The 15050-nt window shown below is 39.6% G+C and overlaps 1 long non-coding RNA gene across 1 annotated transcript; it reads left to right on the top strand.

The window, feature by feature from the left end:
- Nucleotides 1–1780: 1780 nt before the first annotated feature.
- On the top strand, nucleotides 1781–13411 carry LOC117758366. The gene is made up of 3 exons (XR_004613269.1): nucleotides 1781–2042; nucleotides 2662–2666; nucleotides 13402–13411. It is a non-coding gene; the product is annotated as an uncharacterized LOC117758366 (long non-coding RNA).
- The last annotated feature ends 1639 nt before the right edge of the window (nucleotides 13412–15050 follow it).

Here is a 15050-nt window from a genome sequence, read left to right as displayed (position 1 = left end):
TCCGTCCTGGGAGAGGGATCCCTCACATGTGGCTCTCTCTGAGGTTTCTGCGTTCTTTTTACCTTGTTAAACATTTTTTTTTCTTCTTACTCTTGTTGAGGGTTAAGGGCAGAGGGTGTCACACCTTGTTAAAGCCCTATGAGACAAATTGTGATTTGTAAATATGGGCTATACAAATACAATTTGATTGATTGAAAGCTATATACAACCAAACATTAATGTTTTATTTATATTGAGTATCACCAAATCATAACAGAAGATATATCAGACCACTTTTCATGTATAGTTTATGTGATGGAGTGGAAGGTAAGAGAACACAGCACAATGCAGATTCAAGATGACAGTGTATGTCTCCATTTAGTTAGATAATCCCTCTCAGATATTGACTTTAAAAAACAATCTAACAGTGATGGAATATGACAGTTACACAACTGTTCCTGGTGTCTCTCTCTCTTCTCTCCCCACTTTTCCACCCACTTCTCTTCTCTCCTTCATTTTTCTCCACTTACCCCAACTGATCGAGACAGATGGCCATTGCATTGAGTCATTGAGCATTTATAAAATCATCAACATTTGGTACAGTAGAGAGAAAAACACTATAGAACATTTTGGTCTTGACTTCACATAAATTAAGTATGTGGACAAAAATAAAAATGTATAAATAGGTGAGGGTTTGTGTGTTTCCCACAGTCTCAACGTCCAGAGTTCAATCCCTATATTTACAAAGTCTGTTTAAGTCTCCACCACGAGCCCAAGACATTTCAGTTAAATCCAGTTGAAACAAGGAAACCGCAGATGTTCATAAACCAACAACTCAGGAAAATTTACAGAAAAAGAAGTGCTGTGTGTCAGTCAATACAACAGTGTTTCTACATACAATATGTAGAGGGCACTCACGGTACTGCCGATGGTCAAGACAGTCAGTCAGTCGGTATACGCCAAGGCCGGCAGTGGAAACACCATCGGGAATAAACAATCCACAGGATTATCTCCTGACTCCGATTTCCAAGACGAGGTGTCTGCTCCAGAGCGGTGCCAACACATTAGACACATTAGAACAGCTTTTGTAAAGGTTAAACAGATGGTCCTCTTAGACTCTCCTCTTAGACTCTCCTCTTAGACTCTCCTCTTAGACTCTCCGTTATTGAATGATTGTTGTTATGACTGTGGAAAACATGAATGAATTGTGGTTGTCATTACAGGTATAATGTGCAATATTTGCTAACTTTAAATATGATGATAATTTTGTGATAATTGAATGTGTTATAGTGTTAATTGTGACATGAAAGATAGGTTTTCCTAAATTAGTAACATAATGAGAGATCAACAGGCTGCACCTGCAGCGGTGGCAGCTTGTGGGGTTGGGCAGGTCTCAGTTTCCATGGACTTTTGGACCACAATTCCAGTCTCGGTTTGAAAATGGTTACAGCCCTAATATATGAGAGGCCTCATGAGAGATAATTCATACTTGGTCTCACACACAGTATTATAATCTCACACACGTACTAGTATACTCTTACACAATCACTACTGTACTCTGTTACATTTACCATCATACTCTCTTTTATTTACTTTCATACTCTCATATACACAACATGTAAGAGATATAAATAGTATATGTTGTGATGGGAGTTTTCTGGACGTTTTTCTGGAAGCTGATGAGAGGAGAACTCAGGCAGCAGCTGATGTCTTATGCAGAAGAGTTTAATGTAGACTTGATGCATCAAGTCTAGCAGAAGAGTTTAATGTAGACTTGATGCATCAATGAGATGAGAAGGTGGAACAATATACAAATGCTAACAGGGTAACATTAGCAATTATCACCCCCAAGTCTAAAGATGTCCCACACAACATCCCAATTTATCTCCCTTAGCTTTCGTCAGCCATTCCAACAGCACATCCACGAAAGGCTAGAATTGCTGTCACCTTCTATGTTACATGTAGGTGTTAGCATCCTATTGGACAGTTAAGCCTAAGGCATGCATACCTAAATTACATTGTCCTTACGTCTTGCCACTGGTTTAATAGACAAAGAGTTGGAGGTGATGCCTCTCTGTCTGGGGCATCTTAATTAGATATGAAAGTCCTTCAACGTAGACACTACAATGTACTGCTGGTTGGCCCTTTATCAATGTAAGTGATGCAAAAATTATGTTGTCATCCAGTCTCGTGGATTACTGCAAAAAAGGGTAGCAGCGGGGCTACATGAGAAAGAGACAACTTTAGAGAGATGCCATGTCATCAAGCACACGTTGGCTTGTAGAATAGGGGAACAGGACATTGTCCATGTATGTTTACCAAGAATTACCTCCTTTGTGGTTAGGGCACATGGTTAGTTTCCCTTACCATGTTTTAAACACACCTCATTTTATTAGTAGAAATACCATGGCTATCTCCCTGTCGTTTGAACAAAGTCATCCTTAAAAGTGTTGCTGCTTGATTTAAATGCTGCTTGTAGCTCCAATTTAGCTTGCAGTGCTCTGAGTGGGTGAATGAGAATTTGGGGAATGAGAATTTCCTGTTTTCGATCATACTAACTTCCTTTTGTTATACTCTCTCACATAGTGGTGTGCGTGTGAGTATGTTGGTGCATGTTAGAGAGTAGTGTGTGTGAGAGAGTATGAGTGTGTACGTAAGAGAGTATAGTAGTGTGTGTGAGAGAGAGTGTTGTGTCAGAGTATTGTGATGGAAATCTGGAAATACAAGAGGCTGGAAACACCAAATTTGTATTTGTGTATGTAGGGGCTTTCTGCAGAAATGATCAACACAGAGAGTCACAGGGATCTCAGAGTGAAGATGCAGGACAGTCAAATACAAGGATCTTATATAGGAGAACTAAGGCTGTCTCTCTGAGCAAGTTCAGACTGGTTCTGTAGGCGCAGTTTGAGAGAGGAATCATAACACATAAATCTGATTTACATATGTTTCCTTTGGAGATAGAGCAGACATAAATTCAGTTCTTTGGAGAGTAAATAAGTGATAAAAAAGGTCATAAAGGTTTCAGGTCATAAAAGTATTTAGACATGTTATATAGGTTTCAGGTCACAAACAGTTCAGGTCATAAAAGTCTTTAGACAGGGCTGCAACAACTTACTTTTCAACTACAAAATAGGTTTCAACCACACTTAGTTAATTTTTCCACTACAGTATACTGGTGTGTGTGTGTGTGACCAAATATCAAATATGTCTCATAGGGCCTCTCATACTCATAAAGGTTGAAGACCTTTAAAATTATATAGAAACCCAACAGTTCCCACAAAGAGCAAGCACCTTGGCAATTGTGGAGAGACAAATCTCTTTGTGTGTGCACGTGTGTGTGTGTGTGTGTGTGTGTGTGTGTGTGTGTGTGTGTGTGTGTGTGTGTGTGTGTGTGTGTGTGTGTGTGTGTGTGTGTAATACAATGGTGCATTTATTTCATTTCTGGAAATCTTATCATTTTAGAAAACTAAGTTGTTTATCTCTCAAGCAAATGCAACTGTTGCATGTAAACTTTACCAACAGCATAGTGGATGAGGCTAAAAACGCCACCTGACAAATCCAGCTCTGACTAACCTGATGAGCTTAAAGTCTTACATTTCAAAGCCTGTGTGTGTGTAAGTGTGCTTGTAAGCCTGTGACCATCTGTGTGTGCTAAAGAAGAGAGTTTTATCCTCTCAACTCGTCACCACTGCCCTGGTAGGCAGTCAGTCCACTCAACAAGTTGCAGGTGTCTTCGCTGCGCTGTTTGACCACTAAGGTTTGAGGAGAAGGCATAAAATGATCGAAGAAATATATGGATACAAACACATGAATGCTCTACCACCAACAGAAAGTTTTTGTTTGAGGATTCTAGAGGACCTTGTCTAACCAACTACAGAGAATACTTATGGACTTTTGGAGGTTTTTTTTGTGTCACATTTAAATTCAAAAATGGGCTGTTCTCCATCCAAAGGGAAGTTATTTTCAAAGCCAGAAGGACCTGGACTTCAAAAAGCTCTACTAGTTGAACCCTCAAAGGACAGTGTGAATTCTAGACCTGCAGAGGAGGTGAACTCATGTTTGAGGACCAAAGAGGAAGATAATGAACTTCCACTACCCACTGAAGAACATTCTACAAAAAATACAGCAGGGTGTCAGTTGGCCTCTGACACATCTGTCCAAAATATACTGGACACTAAAGAAGCAGAGGTGAATGTGACTCACCAAGAGGTAGAACAAAAAGACAAGAGCAAAGGGAAGAAAAATAAAGGTAATAGCAGAACTACTGAAAAGCAGAGGATGCCCTCTATTCTCCAGAAAAAGATGGATTTCCCCCCACCCATGGTAAGGGCTCACCAAGCAGCATATGCCTTCCTGAACCAAAATATCTCCAAATATGAGACCCTGTTAGGCCTGCTGGACCAGGCTGCCCAGACACAGTTGTCTCTCCAGCCCATGATATCTGCTGTGATGTTGCGATTTGAGGAGATCAACCAGGCACTAGAGGAGATGGCTGAGGAGGGGGAATTGATGTGGAAGGAACATGGGGACTACATGGCCATGCCTTCTGGGATGATGACCCCCCCTGTTATGTCAGTTAAACCTGGCACTGATGCAGCCAACTCTCCTGATCCACCTCCAAATCTATTACAACAACTGCTCCATCATTCAACCGAGAAAATTAGGCTTGTGGGGGGCTCAGTCCAGGCAATGGGTGATACCACACTGGACCAGGCAGTGGAATATTTTTCTTCTATTTCTAAACTGATGGTTGAGAAGCTCCAGGCCAAGCAGGACGCAGAACAAAGGTTGACTCATGTGTTGGCACAAGTAGAGGTAGCTGCCATGGGGAAGTCTCACCCTGAGGACTCCACACTGCACAGTGAGGACAGCGGCATTGGGGGAGAGAATGAGAGTCTGCTAGGGTTTGATAGGCACCACAGCTTCCATGGAAGTATATCTAGCCAAGTAGCCCGAAATAAAGATGGTGATAGGCTAAAAAGGAAGAGGTCAAACTCATCACCTTCAAATCTCAGTCAACCACTTCTCTACATGCATGCAAAAAACATGCAGGATAGACAGCCAGCAGTTACACAACCAATGACTGCTATCTCTTTAAACAAGTCTGAACACTCCACCATATGTGTCAACATAATGATGGAGCTACAAAAGAGCCAGAAAGACTTGGATCAGCGAATGAAAAAGATGGCTATAATTGAAGGAAAGAAAGTGTTGGTTGGGCCTCCCTATAATCTGTACAGAGCTGGACTGAGACGACATTCATTAAGCGCATCAGCGGGTGCAGAAAAAGGAAGAATAATTAAATCACCTTGTTGCTTACCAATGTTAGCACCCCAACCTCCGAAGCACCATTCTGTCAGAAGGCTAATAAATACCTTTAGCCAAGGGGCTGATGGGAAACCAGGGCAGAGCCTTGCAAATGTTCCATCTCATATCAGGAGGAACAGAAAACCTGGCATTGTTCTGTTAACTGACACAGTAAAGAGTAACGACAGGTGTTTAGTCATCAATGGCAACAATAACAACAACAGCTGGCCTGATGACAGGGATGATTTGGATGTGGACAACCTACCACCTCCGCCCCCAGAGGTTCTGCTGGACAACTCCTTCCAGAGTACTGAAAGCATACCAAGTAATGTGGAAGGGTTGCTGGGAGACTTGGTTCAGAGTCCCCCAATGATAAACCAAAAGACTGGAGTCTCCCAGCGCTTGAAGGCATCTGTGCACAATGTGGAAGTACTGCCAAACCGAGACAATTTGAGGCACAAATTGACCAGTGTCTTGCCTGCCCATCCTGTCAAGAAGGATGCTATTATATCAGCTCAAGATGAAGAGCAGCAACCAGAAAATGATCTTGAAGCGGCAATGGAGAACGCTAACTGGTTCTATGAACAATCCTGCAAGATCAAACACCTGTTCAATGCAGCAGAATCTCCTGACAAGATAAATATTGTAGAACTGAGAAGTCAAGGACCTCCACCCCATCAAGCCACAATGGGCCAGAGGTGTGAAAGCAAAGAATATTGTGAGGGTGAGATTTTCTCTTGTAGCCTGCCTGTGACCGCACCACCTGTCTCTAGAGTCCGCCTACCACCATATTGTCCCTCTGTCCACCACAGATTTCCAAGCCCTCCTGTGTTTAGACCTCTAACCACCTCTAAGCCCTCTTCTCGCCCAAGTTCTCCAAGAACTGTGACACGTGCCAACGACAGCAACACTAAAAAGATCATTCCATCTGTATCCTTCAATGATGCTCGTTTGGTCTTCTGTCAAAGTGAGTCACAAAACTCTCAGACATGCTTGTCATTGGAAAGTTCTGTGCCTCCCATACCTTGGGGAGAGGTCTCCCGTGGCAGGATACCCACACGAGAGAAAGACAACTCTACCCGCCGCACCCAATCAGAGCAGAGGCCTAATTTGACTTCTCATTCAAATTTTTCCGAAGATGGTAGTTCAGCCCCTGCTCAGGAAAACGGGAGTGAGCCTGATTCTACAAAATATAGGTAATGCTGTGGTTATAGTTATTTCTCTTTTCAAAAAGTACCACCTATCCTTACTTTTTCTAAGTATGACTGAATACGTATTAATACAATCAATAAATCAATATTAATTGTTAAAAAAATACTTTTTAAGTCTTTATTTGAACAAAGAGAGAGTTATTAATGTGGTGTACATAATTTTAGGTCTTTTAGTGTCTAAATTGTTGTCCCAATTTACTCCGAATTGTTAATTGGAAACAAAATAAGGATCAGATAATTGTGGTACAGGCATTATTGGTATATTTGAATTACCTAGTAAGGTTAGTTTATCAATGGGGGGTCATTTACTTTAAATTCACACATGCTCCTGACTCAAAACAGATTACAGCATACAATTGGTTTATCTGTCTGATGCCCAATAACAAAAGTCATACTAAATTGCAACAGTAGCTTGTCTTTTTCTTCAAGATTAGACTAAATGCATCTTGTCATAGTATATATTTTTTTAAATCACCTGACTAATCTTTTCAACTTATGTTGAAACTATATTAAGCACCAACAGGGTAAGACAAGATATACATAGCTTTCCAGTAATGTTTTATTGTAAGCAAGCCCTGGCTACTAATATTGTCTGAAACTGAGAGTATCTAGCAGTTCTCCTATGGAAAAGTGGATGCACTCACTGGCATGTAGGAAAAAAATGAAAACAAATTCTATTTATATACATCCACTTTTGTTCATACTTGGAACAAGGGAAGGATTTTTTTCATCATATATACTGTGCACTTAACTGGACAGCAGAGTAGACTTGGGACCTGAGGTGAGACATCTACTTGGACACACACAAGAACAAACAAAAGCAATAATTGTTTTTTCCAGTCATATGTTGATGCATTTATATGTAAGTCTAGTATGTCCTTATACCTCATGCATATAAATGTATATTCAATATACTTGTATGTTTAAAGACTAAAGTGAATAGGTAACAGGTAGAAAATAGTAAAAAGGTTGGCTAGTTAGAAGATCCAATAAAAATTACCAGGAACTGACCAACAGCACCTAACCCAAATAATGTGCAGCAGAAAAGAGAAAATAAAATAAATGTTTTAAGATGGGGTAGAGGCAATGCTGGATTACTCACTGTTTAAAGCAGGCAACTTCCCTGTACGAGACCCAAGAGTCCCTTGTTTACTATGTGGCATTTGTCAGCATAGAATGCACATTTTCTTTAACACCAAAGTTCAATATAAACTAAGGCATTACAACGTATTTCATTTCCATTAAGCTGGAAAATGAACTTTCAAGAGACAGATTTAAAAAAACAACAGCCAAAATCAGTGCAGAAGAAATCAAGAGTTTTGTTCCTTATCGTTGGTCAGGTTTCATCCTTACAGCATCTTTCATAGGACCCTCACTGTCTTACTGACTTCACAAAACAACTTGTTATGCAGACGTATTGTTGAAACAGCCCAAATTAAGATAAACCTGATGACATTAGTTCAAAATCATATTTTGGTGAGTATTTTCTCTGTATTTTCATGTTTTAGGGAGATGCCCTTCGTGAAAATCTGTTTTATTGTATTTTGTGCTTACTTGGTACGTATTTTTACATAAACCTAGATAAAGCTGTCTCTCCGTACAGAGGTCAAGAGTCTGCTTTATCTCAGGTTAATATTTCAATTTTAAAATCTAAGATTTATATTCTTGTAAATTTGTACTATTGGAGAGATAAAGTGTGACTTATCACTTTTTGTCAGTTCTTATTTAAGTGTTTACACTGCAGTTAAAGCTTTTTCAAACTGTTTTCCTTTTACTCAAATCTAGAGTGGTCAGTTTTATGTTACCTCCTGCCAATTGAGAAACCACGTGGCCTAATCCAGCTTAGATGAAACCTCCTACCCCACTCTCCTCCTCTAAAGTTAGATGAGCTCTTAAACCTGCTAGTCCACATAATCTAATAAACACTTAAAACTCCTTTTCCCCTCCTTTCTTGCTCACCTATAGGCTGATGACGGGAAATGATGCCCAGTTGGACCTAAGTGTGCTGTGACAACAGCCTAGAGCCCCGCTGTGATTGGCCAGGGTTTCTAAAGAGAAATATCATGTGGGAAGAGAATGGAGAAGGGGATTATGGATGAGCGGGGTAATCAAATTTAGCCACTGTCTCCTTTCCTTCTTTTCATAATAAAATAGGTTTGTTCCAACTTTGGTTTAAGATTTTTACGATATTGTATTAATTAAAGCAGTATATAAGGGAAGGAGCATTATTCTTTGATTGATTAGCAGGATTTCTTTGTGTCCTTTTTTAGAAGCATATCTAGTCTATATTGAATGTTAGATCTCTACATTTGATTAGTTTGAAGTTAAAGATACACAAACAAATTCTGCTCTAGCATCCCATTGCAACCCCAAATGTATTTTTTAAATAACATACCTGTCATATGTACTTCTTCATATCTGTGTAATCACATTTTCTACTTTTATTTTGTTCTGATACGAGTGAATATCTGTCCAAAGCCAGTCTTATCATTTTCTTGTTCTTTTTATTTATTTATTGGGGGTGGGGTGGGGGGTTGATTCTGTTCTAACAAAATGATAAAACAGTAGCTGAGAACACTTCTAGTGATGGATTTCTAACAAAACGCAGGAATGGCTTACCTAACAGCTGAGGACTGAGAAAGCTGTTATCTGGTGAATATAAATCAGGAAATTAAGTTTCTAGACAGTAAAGCTACCTTTCTGGATAGCTCAGTTCTTGACACATTAGAGTCCTTGGTCAAAGTAGTAATTGTAATAAAGATGATTTAAAAATCGTTTTTTGGCTACTAAGTGAATGTGTGTGTGTGTGTGTTTGTGAATGTCAATTGTACTGTAAAGTGTTTAGAGTTTTTCTTGGATTTTACCAAATAGTTGTATAGATTATGTAATGTGTCTATATGTTGTGCTTAAGCAGGGGCAGATATTTATAGTATATAGTATGTATATATATATATATATATATATATATACACTTTGCTGGTGCTGGCAATAGGGTCCTTGTGATGTGCTGGGCCCTTGTCACCTGGCTCTCTGACTGGATATGATCCTTCCACCCCTCCTGAACAGTCTGTCTCCTAGAGGAGAAATAATGTGTTTTCCATACTCATAACTACACAGTTCAACACAACAACAAGACTAATGTCTTTACTTTTCACAAGTCTAAATACGAGAGGGCTTTTACATCATCATTACTCAGAGACAAAAACGAACAAACTTACCTGAGAGTCTGTGCCTCTGTCTGACTGTCCCTTCCTGTCTGTGCCCAGCTCCTCTCTCTGAGTTGCCTTTGCCTGATGACACATTTGTGAAACATTTCCATAAGCACTTTATCACTTTCTTATATCAATTTGCATTTGATATTGATGGGGTTCTTTAACTTTGTTGTTGTTTTGGTGCAGTGAAAAAGGATTGTATATATTTTCTTACTGGAAGTAAAGTTTTTTACTGGAGTAGTAGAGAAGAAACATTATGAACATTATGAAGCCTTCCAGACACTGAACATATATAACAGCGTTTGTTGTAATTTGCACCATGGCAGCAATTTTATATGCAATAAGAAAAGATAATGCACTTAGAACCTATGTGTTTTGGGTAAGTTAATCTTAAATATTATAGAAATATTACACCATTATCCTCTACAAAAGATCACATGTTTTTAAATGAAAACATACATATGTATATACACAGTATATATACACATCTGGCATTTATAACAAAGCAAACAGTTTCCTGTCTTACATGTGTTGTAGAAGAGGCAGCTGCACGTACCAAGGTGGCCCAGGTTAGATTCAAGATTGTGAGTTAAAACAAACATAGTCCCATACTCCATACTCCCCTGTCCCCCCCAGGTAATCTGCTCTGAAGGTACATTGCTTCAACTGGAGCACAGAAAAATGGGGAAGAGGGGAGAGGTGGGTAGAGAAGAGGGGAGAGAAGAGAGAGAGAGGGAGAGGGAGGGGAGAGAGGCCATATTTATAACTTAAAACGGCCATATTTAAGCTCAGTCAGACTGGTTGTAATAATGACAATAATAATAACAACGGTATTTAGAGATATAATGATATCATTAATGGTAGCAGCATGTGTGAATAATATTAACAATATTTGTAATAGTTGAGTAGAGAGAGAGAGAGAGAGAGAGAGAGAGAGAGAGAGAAGGAGAGAGCACAAAAAAAAAACATATACTCCAGGAGGGCTGAATGTGCAAATGATAATATCTGAGTAGGAGCCTCTGGACTTTAAAACTAAGTTCAGGTTAGCCCTGTACCAACCCTAACTATAAGTTTAATCAAAAGTGAACATTTTACATTCAATCTTAAATGTAGAGATGGTATCTCAGGTGTCAAAATAATGAAGACCTCATGTTTGGAGCAGCCTATTTTGTGCCATTCTTTAGGATGTGGAGGAGAGAGACTGGATAACAACATCCTAAATTCTTTAATGAGATGTGATGATCATATCAATAAAACACCTCCAGTTCAGCTTCCTCTGATGAGATGACAGTACAACAGAACTTTGTGTGGGATTCTTTATATTCTCAGGTTCAGTTTCTTTCCATTTACTTTAGTTTCTGCTGTTTTTAGAGGTGGTAGTAAAATTTTTAAAACATAATTTGAAAACTATTAAATTAGAATTAGGTGATGTATCAATTTCTGCTGTTAACACTTCAAAAGATAATATTAGATATACAAACTCTTAAGGGTTTACTTAAGCTCTGATACAGTTTATGTGATTGAATAGTTTATGTTTAACACATACCCAACATGATTTAACTGTACTGAATACATTTTCCATTGACTACAGAAGACTTGCCTGGTTTTTGCACATTTTACTTATAATTAATTAAACATGACATTTTGGTGAATTAATGTTTTGCGGTCGTCTCTTTACCATAAGAGTTAAGTCTAAAGCCTGGGTGGAGGAACAGAAGCTGCTCTTACAGTCAAAATGTTTAACAGTGTGTAGTTTGACTGTAATGACAGTGGTGGAGGTCAGAGGCAAACAGTCCAGGAGACATTATTCATCACAATCCATGTAGCAGCTCACATCTGTTCTAAAATCTCTTCATGTTCTGCAGATTAAAACACAGTGTTAAAAAATGTATTTAGACAACACTATTTAACGTAAGCGTACACTCTAACTTCAGCAACTCTTTACTCCTCTGAAATATGTGGACATGTGTACCACTGGCTTTTCAGATTACTTAAACATTACGAACTTTACTTTGTATGATGGAAACTAACTGTGTTTACTAGCTGTTCTCAGCACAGTCGGGAGCTTTGTGTAGTCAGTAGTCGGTGTAGGTAGGCGTGTTTATAGTCCTGGGTTTCAGAGGTCTGACCCTCCTCTTTAGATCATCCTTTTTCTCCAAAACCTCCCTACCACATTAAGTGGAAGTTAATGTGTTGAGTTCAGTTCACTCCATGTGTTGTGGGTGGCGCGTGATCAAAGTCAGTGTTCATGAGGTCCAACAACATCTGACAAAAACCTGACCTACAAAAGGTCATGAGGAATAGTAATACATAAATAGTTCAAGCTTTGTTGTACAAAATTAGTAGTACAAGTAGTTCAAAATCTAATTAAGATAAGTAAAGATTATTATTCAAACTAGGGTGCAGCACTGTGCAGGGCGGAGCACTTGTGAACTCTGGGCGTGATGCAGCCGTGGGGCAACGAGCGGACAGGGACCGGACGAAACGGATCTGTATTGCGTGCGTTTTGCGCGCCGCAGGAAGGATAAATGCGTAACTTTCTTGGTCAGTCATGTGCCGCTGGATCACCCCCACTAATCATGCAATATGGTCCATGCCATCAAGTGTAACCCACACGGTGAGAATTTCATGTTAATATATGAAAGTTGTCATACGATGCTTATTTGCTGTTACCAGTAGGTATCACTATAACTAAATAAAGACTAATAGATTTGTTCAGGTCAGGGCTCTGATGAAGCGTGACAAATTTTGGCCGATTGGACAATGTACAGTGGAGTTACAATAACTTCCTTTTCATGCCAAATCAGTAGGTGGCGCTATGACCCTGAGTAATTTTGACAAATGGATCTTTTCAGGCTGGGATTATACTGTAGGTGGGAATTTTGGTGCTGATTGGACAATGCACAGTACAGTTATGATAACTTTGTCTCCTTTGGCAAAGGATCTACCTTCACCGCACCTCAATGTTTACATAGTTTGAGGAAAAGTCACAATTCTAACCATGAAGTATCATGTATATTGTAAACCAGCCAGGAGCAGTGCATCAAATTATAAAACACTTACTGTCGCCAGCATGTGGCGCTATGACGATGAGTAAATATCGACATATGGATCTGATCAGACTAGGACTTTGATCGTGTGAGAGGAGTTTAGGGCTGATTGGACAAAGCACAGAGGAGTTATAACAAATGCCTCTTTTTTTGGCAAATCATCAAAATTTGATGCCACGCCACAGTCACAGTGTGACGAACAGTTAAACTTTGACTTAGTTTTAATCTCCATGGAGTTAAGAGGACACACTTACTGAATTTAAAGTTGATCGGATTAAAGCTCTAAGAGGAGTTCGTCAAAATACAAAATGTAATTCAAAATGGCTGACTTCAATCAATCAATCATCAATCAAATTTTATTTGTATAGCCCATATTCACAAATCACAATTTGTCTCATAGGGCTTTAACATGGTGTGACATCCTCTGCCCTTAACCCTCAACAAGAGTAAGGAAAAACTACTAAAAACCCTTTTAACAGGGAAAAAAAGAACGTAGAAACCTCAGAGAGAGCCACATGTGAGGGATCCCTCTCCCAGGACGGACAGAAGTGCAATGGATGTCAAGTGTAAAGGAGAACATCAAGATAAAGGTTTTAGCAGCATTGATTAGGTTAAACATTTTGAAGTATAACTGAAGGTCAGTGAATTGGTGGATTAATGTCATTAATGGTCAAGTGTCTGAGGAGAAATACTATGTATCGAGCAGCCTGTTTGATCTTGTTCCTAATGACATGACACATGTCCCTACAGATTTTTGTGCATGTCGTGGGAAACATGGTGCTGGGGCTGCTCTTTAGGGGGCGTTTTTGAGCCCTTTTGCCACGCCCATTCCTTAAAACCGTATTAATGTCTTCGGGGGGGGGGGGGGGGGGGGGAGGGGTCTGTTGTTACACACATGAAGTTTAAGGGAGATTGAACAATGTGCATTGAAGTTACAGCAATTTACGCCACGAACACGATGTTTGATGAAAACACACAGTTCTCAAACTGTTTCATCATCAATGTCTTGAGGTCCTTCTCACAAAGTTTGACATGGTTGTGGTCAATGGACGAGAAGAAGTATATTAAAGTGTAAGATGTGCAAAAAACAAGACACTTCCTGTTGTCACCAGACGGCACTGTGATCATAAGTCAATATTTCAGTGTAGATGTCGTCAGGCCAGGACTCTTGTCATACATGTGAAGTTTGGAGAAGATTGGACCATGTATGTCCGAGATACAACAACATTGTGTTTTCATGGGGAGTCATACAAATTTGACGCCACGCCACTGGTCATACCGTGTGAGGAAAACTCACAATTTGAGTTAGATTTAATCTCCAGCTTGCTAAGATGACACTCACTGATTTTGAAGTTGATCTGATCAAAGCTCTAGGAGGAGTTTGTTAAAATGTGTCAAACGGCCACTAAATTCAAAGTGGCCGACTTCCTGTTGCCTTTATCATACAGAGAGAGAGAGAGAGAGAGAGAGAGAGAGAGAGAGAGAGAGAGAGAGAGAGAGAGAGAGAGAGTGAGTTCAGGTAAGCCCTGTACCAACCCTAACTATAAGTTTAATCAAAAAGGAACATTTTACATTCAATCTTAAATGTAGAGATGGAGTCTGCCTCCCAAACCCAGAGTAGGAGCTGGTTCTACAGGACAGGAGCCTGGTAGCTGAAGGCTCTACCTCCCATTCTACTCTTACAGATTCTTGGAACCACAAGAGAGCCTGAATTTTGGGAACGAAGTGATGGACAATATGGTGTTATGAGCTCTTTGATATATAAAGCGGCTTGACTGTTAAGTGCTTTATATGCGAGGAGCAGGATCTTGAATTCTATTCTGAATTTGACATGAAGCCAATGCAAGGACAGGAGTAATATGATATCTCCTTCTAGTTCCTGTCAGCACTCGTGCTGCAGCATTTTGTACCAGCTAGAAGCTTTTCAAAGACTTACTATGACATCCTGATAATAAAGAATTACAGTAATCCAGTCTATAGGTAACAAATGCAAGGACGACTTTCTCAGCATCCTTCTGAGACAGGATGTTCCTAATTTTCATAATATTGCGCAGGTGGAAGAAAGCTGTCCTAGAGACATGTTTTATATGTGGGTCAAATGACATGTCCTGGAGCTAGGGGCCAAACTAACACCATCCAAGTTTATCTGAGATGTTTAGGGCCAATTACAACAAACTCAGTTTTTTCTGAATTTAAAAGTAGGAAGTGTTGGGTCATCCATGCCTTAATGCTCTTGAGACATTCCTGAAGTTGAACTAAGTGAACTAAGTGACACCTGGGTGTCGTCTGCG

This window comes from Hippoglossus hippoglossus, chromosome 24 (genome assembly GCF_009819705.1).
Source record: "Hippoglossus hippoglossus isolate fHipHip1 chromosome 24, fHipHip1.pri, whole genome shotgun sequence".
Taxonomy (NCBI): Eukaryota; Metazoa; Chordata; class Actinopteri; order Pleuronectiformes; family Pleuronectidae; genus Hippoglossus; species Hippoglossus hippoglossus.
The sequence above is the reverse complement of the archived record's forward strand: the minus strand, read 5'-3'. Positions and strand labels throughout refer to the sequence as shown.